Source organism: Pinus tabuliformis, chromosome 9, assembly GCF_031772625.1.
Source record: "Pinus tabuliformis cultivar Carrire ecotype Pingquan chromosome 9, CPIR1, whole genome shotgun sequence".
NCBI classification, from domain to species: Eukaryota; Viridiplantae; Streptophyta; class Pinopsida; order Pinales; family Pinaceae; genus Pinus; species Pinus tabuliformis.
The window spans coordinates 1,888,046,332-1,888,055,347 of NC_142307.1; the positions used below are offsets into that span (position 1 = coordinate 1,888,046,332).

The 9,016-nt window shown below is 35.1% G+C and overlaps 1 pseudogene; it reads right to left on the minus strand.

Annotated features, from left to right (window-relative positions):
- Positions 1-3,249, minus strand: part of LOC149156468 (vacuolar iron transporter homolog 2 pseudogene) — a 28,459-nt pseudogene extending 25,210 nt beyond the window's left edge.
- Between the last annotated feature and the right edge of the window lie 5,767 nt (positions 3,250-9,016).

Here is a 9,016-nt window from a genome sequence, read left to right on the forward strand (position 1 = left end):
GTTCCCCCTCTTTGGAACTAGAAAACATCACATTTAGCTACAAATGTAACAATGTCATGTTTCATCCCTTCGCAAAAAAGGAGCAGCATGCTCGAGCATAAGTCTTCTGAAAGCCCGAATGTCTTGTGATTGGTGGGGAGTGCAGCTATACTAGGATACATGGTTTTAAAGTTGAGTTAGGGGAGAGGACCACATGATCCTTATATCAAATAATATCATCCTTCCAAGTGTAACCCACTAGGGGGTTAGGATCTACTTGTAAACTTTGGATTAGTGTAGAAGTAGATGGATGGGGAAAATATTATTTGTGTTCCTCCTCAATATAAGATGGTATGGGAAAGGATAAGGATAAGAGGGTTCCATCCTCCTCAAATTTTCAAGACGATGCATCGACCACAACTTTGTCTCGACCCTTCTTATAGACTATCTCATATTCAAAGCTCAGAATTTTGGTAAGCCATTTATTTTGTTGCGGAGAGGACAAGTGATGCTCCAAAAAATACTTCAGACTATGATGGTGAGTTATGATCATGAAATATTGTCCAAGAAATTATAGTTTCCAAGTGTTTATTGCATGTAGGATCACAAACATTTCTTTATCATAAGTAACTTAATCCAAATTATTCCCACTTAATTGTTTTCTTGTGAAGGTGATTGGTTTACCTTCTTGCTTTAAGATTGCTCCAACACTATTCCTTGAGGCATGACATTCAATCACAAAGGGTTTTGTAAAATCTGGGAGGGCCCAAACTGACATGGAACAATTGGCTTGTTTGAGATCCAAGAGGGCCTGTTGTGTTGCTTCAATTTAGGGGAATGCATTTTTCTTGAGAACATTCATCAGGGGTCTGGAAATTCGTCCATAATTTTCAAAACAATTTGTGATAATATCGTGTGAGACCCCAAAATCCCCGCTCAATTTTCAAGTTCCAAACTTGTGGCTAATCTTGCATTCTTCAATTTTTTTGGATCCACCCATACTCCTTCATGGAGAACAATGTGTCCCAAGTACTCTAGCTCCTCCATTTCAAAAAAACACTTGAAAAAATTGATCAATAATTTATTATCCTTCAAACGTTGTAACACTTGGTCAACATGTTGAATATGTGTTTCCCATGTTTTGTTGTAGATGAGTATATCACCAAAAATGAATAGGACAAACTCTTTGAGATATGGCTTGAGAAGGTGATTCATGAGACTTTGAAAGGTGGATGGGGCATTACAAAGACCAAAGGGAATAACAAAAAATTCATAGTGACCTTAATGGGTTTTGAAAGCTATCTTGGGAATTTCTGGTACTTCCATTCTGATTTAGTGATATCTCAAATGAGGATCCAACTTTGTAAATAATTGAGAATCATGCAGTTCATCAAGGAGATCATCGACTACTAGAATAGGAAACGTATCCTTGATGGTGAGTGTGTTGTGGGCCCTAAAGTCAGGACACATATGCCACTCCCATCTTTCTTTAATACCATGACCACTAGGAATGAATAAGGGTTTGTGCTAGGACGAATCACGCATGCTTTTAGTAGATCCTTAATAATATTTTTCAATCTCATTATTTTTCTCAAATTAATACCTATAGGGGCATACATTTGGTGGATGGATACTCAGAATCAAACGGATTTTATGATCATGCTCACCTCAAGGAGGAGGTAGTTCCTTGGGTTTTTCAACATCCATTGATGTTGACTCAACACCATTTGTAGATCTGGATGAATGTTGGAAGGGCTTGGTTTAGTGCCCTAGATTGCATTGAATTGATAAACTGCCCCATTGTGTCCCTTTTTTAAAAGCTTCTCCATCCTATGTGAGCTAATGATAGTAGGAGCAGCTTCTTGGATCCCACAGAGTGCATGAGTGTGTCCATTATGTTTGAAGCTCATTTATAGCTCTTAGAATTCCATGGTAATGGGGCCTAGTGTTTGAAGCCATTTAGATCCATGGACAATGTCACAACCTCCTATTTTAATGGAAAACATGTGTGTTTTAAGGTGATAGTCCCCAATGTGGAGGTTTATGTTCTCACAATGTCCTTCACATTTCATGGTCCCTTCATTGTCTATAAGGAAGTGAAAATTGGACACTGCTTGCACAAAACAATCCATGGCCTCAACAACCCATTTATGGACAAATTATGATCGATGCCACTCTCAATCACTACCACCACTAGTCGATGCTTAATAAAGCTTCTAATTTTAAGAATTTGTGCAAAAGAAATACCTGCTAATGCATGGAGGGATATAATTGGTTCATCGAGTGTTGTTGTAGTATTTGTTATAGTATCTTGGGGTTCCAATACATCCTCCTCAAACAGTTCGGCAGACTAGGCCTCATCATCTAGGTTGTTTTCAGTCATGTCAATCTGAAATAACTTTCATTCCTTGCATTTATGGCCTAGGGAATATTTTTCATCACAATAGTAACACGGTCCTTCTCTTCTCCTTTCAGCCATTTTCGTTGGTGACACCTTTTTTACCTTAAGGGTTTGGTTTGGGCCATTAACATGGGTGGAACTTGCCTTTGATGTGAATGAAGGATGGCCAAATTGGGAATTAATCGTAGTTTTTGCATCCAAATATTTGTAACAAGATTTTGATGAAGTAGCTGGTTGATGCATTCTAACATGTTCCTAGATGACTTCCTTGAGGCCACTAATGAAACATTCCATATATAAGGCATCCCCTAGGCCTTTGGTAGGGATGACTAGTTGTCAAATGTCATGATGTAGTCTTGGACTGTACCATTATGTTTGAGCTTTGTGAGGCAACCTAGAAAGTGAGAGTCGCTGTCAAAATGGGCACAAATGTCTTTATAGAACATATTCCAAGATGGTTTACGCGCATAGCATTCCTGAAACCATTACCACCACTGCTAACATTATTCTTCCAAATAAATAGCTCCCACATGTAGTTTGGTTTCAACATCCCATATACTGTAGGGTTGAAGATTTTGTTCCATTTGGGCCATCCACACTACCAAGTTAGAACCGTCAAATTTGTGCATGTAAATTTTGGCTATCTTATTGCTACAATATTGGTGACCCTCATGGAAATGAAGATACCCCTCATATCGATTGTCGTTATATTCTCCTTCTACGTTTCCATTGACATGGTTCCCCGCACCCATAGGGCCTTTATCCTTTATGTATGGTAGTATGGGGTCCATGGCCTTTGCAACTACTTCTTCGATGTTGGTGGCGATGCTTGCTATGAGGTCTTCCACTTTTTTATGGAGGCTTTCCATAGCTGGAGCCCTCGTAGTTACCATAAGATTTCCTCGGTTAAAATTTTGGTTTACTTAAAATTAGTATGGTTTCTATGGGTGCGAGACAAGGATTCATTTAATCTATGTAATTTGAAAGCACCTCAGAAAAAAATTGGACTGTAGGAAAATGGATGCTTACTAGCTAATGGTATCATTGTGATCAGCTTGTTTTCCTAAGCCCTATGGGATAAGTCTCTTGCAAGAAGAATTTTGAAACCACTAGACATATTTTATTTTTATTCTCTTTATCGGATAGGAATATTACTCCAAGATGATCAATATTTCACTGGTCAAAATCTCAAAATCTCGACATTGTAAATTATGTAGGAATTTGATAGTCTCAACTCATCAATATTGCCACAAAAAAAACCCTAACTGCTAGATACTGCAAAATGTGATTGCCAATCACCAGTAAGTGAGGGAACTATGGAAATAAGGTACTTTAGGTGCTACATATTATGATATATGCCATGGGTCCAACAATAATACTCAAACCATTCTTTTAGAGTGCTAAGGAGCACTAACCATGCCCTTAATTTTACTACCCAACTACCCTATGTATGTTTGAGTAATCTCCCTAAGCGTTGTTCGTAGTGTACTACAACAACAATATGCTCAACAACTTTCTAAGGTTGGTTTTACAGTAACCTTTGGGGGCTTTCAATATACTTGAGGTATGTGGAACCGTGGTTCGTGTATAGGTGCTTTATGATGTGTTACTACTTGAAGGGGTACCATTAGGGGTTACAAGGGAGTCCAACATATGTGACCACCTCTTGTACTTCCCACGTGTATGCTTCCCCAACCACAGGTTTATGCACGTAATGACAAAACTCTATGGTTTAAATACACTTGAACACATCTCTAGCCTTTTTATTTTTGCTAAAATTGGTGGTGTGGCTGACCCGAGAATGTAATCTAATACAACTTGTAGTATGCTTGACCTACATACAATATCACAAGTGAAAAATATGTCAAAGATACCACAGGAAATACATAATGAGATGATAATATTAGAAATATTTTATTAAAACTCCAACAATTTTGTTCACTTTCCTCTTCGAGGGGGAAACCTTCATTAGAGTAGAGCTTGATTACACAACACAAGATAAGACTTCCATTGCTATCTTCGACTATATATATATTTTCCTAGGACCCAAAACCCTAACTACTCATGGTCACTTGAATAATGCATGTTAACCACTTTATTTATTAGATATGAGTTGTTATAACTAATTGTGGTCCCTTTTTTATAATTTGGGGCAACCACTTACAATGCTTACATGATGTATTTATTAAACCTACTAATCATGAATTATATGGGGCTTCTTGGGCATATTACATTAATAAAGGGATAGGGTCAGATCCTAACACTTTATTACTAATTTACCTAACACCTAGAGGCAACACAATTGTATTTTGGTTGTGGTAGAAAAATTATCTAATGCTGCACATTTTATACCTATTCAGTCTACTTATAGAGTTTCACAGGTGGCAAAAGTCTTTATGAAATAAATTTTTGAGCTTCATGGGATTCCAAATACCACTATATCAGATAGGGATGCAAAAATGACTTCCAACTTTTGGAACACATTGTTTATTGGAATAGGTACATAGTTAAGTTGTAGCACTGCATACCATCCATACTTATATGTAAAAATAGAAAGTGTAATTTCGGTCGTTGAAGACATGCTACACATATACGTAGTGAAATAACCCATGAAAAGGGAGGAATGCCTGCATTTAGTAGAGTTTCCTATAACATTAGTTATTAGGCATCACTCAAGGTGAGTCGTTTTGAAGTTACGGATGGGACAAAGTGCCATATTCATTGAAGTTGGAGTTTCCCTAAAGATAAGCTTATGCCAAGGCTAGATGTACTACAAGAAATGGAACATATGGTGAAAAAGATCAAACAAAAACTAAAATTCATGCGGTACCGGTAAAATAGTTATGCAGATTTAAAAATGACACAGAGAATTCCAAGTGGGTGAACATGTATACATTAAAGTGCGGCCAAAAAGGAATTCATTAAAATTGGGAAAATGTTATAAACTAACCCCTCAGTTTTGTGGGACATTTGAGACACTAGCCAGGGTAGGGCCAATGTCCTACCACTAGCACTACCAGCCCAGATTAGTGTTCGTAATGTATTTCATGTGTCTATTTTGAAAAAAACAATGTAAACTTTGAAATGGGAACTATAAACTCAAAACAAGAACTCTGGCAAAAAAAACCCCAAAAAAATCAAAAACAGTGCTAAAAACGAAAAGTGTGTATATTGGAATGATGGTCTTTTTACTGTCAATTTTGAACATGTTTTAAAAATGGTAGTGAAAACAATTTTTTTGTGCAAAAACCACCCTGAAAATGAAAAGTGTTGATACTGGAACGATGGTCTTTTTTTTAGGGTCAATTTTCAACATTTTAGAAAAATGTCAGTAAAACCGAATTTCTATGTGCAAAAAACAATTGTTTTTGAGGAAAAAAACAGACTACTGTTTTTGCTAGAATAACATTTTTTTTCCTTAAGTATAACTTCAACATGTTTTAGTAGTGACGATAGAGATAAAATAATGGGATCTGAAACACATTAAAATTATATTAGTTTTTATCCATGTTGTTAAACATATAATAACATGACTCCAAAGATTCCTAAAATTCTAATTGTTTTCAACTATAACATTAAAGATACAAAAAATTTTGGAAAAATTTCAACCATACAGTTAAAAATCCATGACAGTATGAACAAATTACATGACTAAATTAATTAAAATGACATTATTTTTAGATTGAATGAAACAAACATTATATCTTTAAGTTATTGCTGCATTTTAGATATTCTAAACAATAAAAATCATCATAATTAAAACATATAATCCAACAACATAAAAATGACCCATAACTTATGATTTAACACCATATGGAAATCAAAATTATTATTTCAAGATACGATGCAAACATCAGTTTTATAAATTGTCTTAGAAAATTATTCAAAATCACTCATGTTTTCTTGTCACACCATCAAAATTCACATCTTCAGATGAATGACTGGATGCAGATGAACATGTTACATATTCTTCTCTTCCATCAAGTAGTGCCCCATCTGAGTCCACATGTATGCACACCATTTCAGGTTTCAAAATTCTTTTGGATCTACGACTGGTTTCAGCAGACTCCCATCTCAACACTGTTCCTTCTGGTAACAAATTTTTCAGAATATCTATCATCTTGAAGTGAAGAGTTCATCTCTTTGTTAAATTGAAGTCATAAACAAGTATGTCAAAATCCTCCAATTTTAAGAGGTCTTTGCGGAGACGATTTATATTTTTACCCTTAATTTTTTTTCTTTCCGCCAATTTTTTTTATCAACTACCATCTCTGGCTTATACACACCATTGAATGGGTGTGTATTTGTGGCATACTAATGTACTTCAACACCTGTAACATCTTCATTTTTTGTAATTACCTTGATAACCTTAGCAACCCAAAATGGATAGCCATTGGGATCTCCATCTGCTAGCACTGTGATCATGCAACCCTCCTTAATATCCTATATTAAGCCCTTGTAAAGGTCTTCCATGGTGTCACGTTGTGCACGAGATCTTCTCGAACCAGTGTACATCTCTCTTTCCTCTGCCTATGAAGACTTAATAATACCTTGAGATTGTTGTTGTTCAACAATGTTTCTTTCCTCATGTTCATTTGACACATTTTGTTGCCAAATAGATGGATTTTTTAAAGGTATATCTTCATTTTTTGTTTTTGAAATGATATAACTTTGATTATTGAAAAAAGACTCCCACCAAATTGAATCAACAATATCAAAGTACTCATATGTATATCCAACACATATTTTAATTTCTTCTAAGCAATCAGAATAATTTATATCTCTATTATGTTTGTGTGCATTATGAACTTCAGCAACTGATTGTAAGAACAATATATTTGATGCAAATATTGGATGATCTAGAATGAACTTGAAAAATTCCAAACCTAATGACGGTGCTCATTCTGTAGTCGTTGAGTATTTCTTGCCCCATATTATTGTTTTCCCATCAATTTTTTTGATACGAAATTGATGTTGGAAGATAATTTCATTAATTTGTTCAATGCATTTCTCCTCACCATGCGATCTTAGAATAAACCTTCACATGTCAACAGTTTCTTCCAACACATCAAAAGTAGGCTCTCGCATGTATGATTTCTTAATAAATTCAATTAATGATGGCAAGCTCCCAACTTCCTTCCTCCTCAATGTGACTAAAAAATGACTGAACATCTGATCATTATGGTCATGAGTGTGACAAACAAGAAGGAAACTAATCTTTACCTTTTGAAAAATTATCAATTCAACAAAGATGTCTAGATATCCAAAGGCAATATGATTTTTGTTCTCACAGCAAGTGATGTCCAATTGTAGATGCAAAACTTCAGGAAGATTACTATATCAATGAGAAAGCACATTATGAATTATGATTATTCTCAGATTTGCATCATTATGAATATTTGGAGCTATGAAGTACACCCTTGGCAACATTTTCCCATTGAAGACCATACAACCAACCAAGTGATATTAAATACAATTTTCCTCTTGTAAATTTTTGGGTCTGCAAACAAAATGTGGTAAAAGTGTTTTCTTCTGGTCCATACCATCAATTATCAAACCCAAATATTTATTCGGATTATAATAACACTTCTTAAGATGCTTGTACAACTTTTTCCTTTCACTTGTTTTTTGTTCGCGATGCTCCTGAAGTTCTTTGACAATGAAATCTACACAACATAAAAGAAATTCATTAAGAAATATGTTTTCATAGTTGATGACTATACAATTTTAAAAGTTAAAGTTATGAATGCTTACCTCTTGCTGACCCTTCACATTTATCCCCTTTTTTATTTAAGAGAAGCACATGTACTGCAAATCTCCATCCTTGCCTTTTCCTACTCACATTGTTGAATTCTTTCTTCCATACCTTCATAAAATATTGATATGTAATAAATCGACCATGTCCTTCAACACATTTTACATATTCTTTGTATAAGTTGTAGGTTTCTCATCTTGAGAAATTCTCTGGAATATGTATTGTCTCTCTATTTCGCATATACTCTCCATGCTTTGAAAATAAATCTTTCATCCATGACATTGCACTATTTGATAATGGCCCAAACTATCATTTATGATGTACTTCTGAATAAAATGTGGGATCTTTTTCCAGTTTTTCTTGGATTCTTGAGGGACAGAAATTACCCATTGAATGGAACATTTTGAAATCCTTTGTACAGATAAATAAAGATTGAATATGATAATCATAACTTGACGATGTATATTGCATACACCCCACTAAATATGAATTTTGCATGCTTTTATTCATTGACAGATATCTCTTCCTTTTCTCTAATGCAAACTTGAAATCCATATGTTTCAAGCAACCTTCTGGACAACATTCACTTGAAATGAGAGCGCTGACAGAACTTCTTCTCATCAGATATTCTTCTCTACCCCTCGTATAACTAGAACATCTTGGATTGATACGAAAATGTATTCTCCTACTCCTCGATAGAATATTTGCTGGCAACATCTCCATCATTGGATGATCATTTGTATAAGCATTTTCATCATAATTTTGAGGGATGTTACCCTCACTATGATCATCTCTACTTTTGAAACACTAACTTGGAGGATATTCTTCATCTAATTCTTCTTCTTCAGTGCTACTGTCATAGTCCTTAGAAATATGACTAA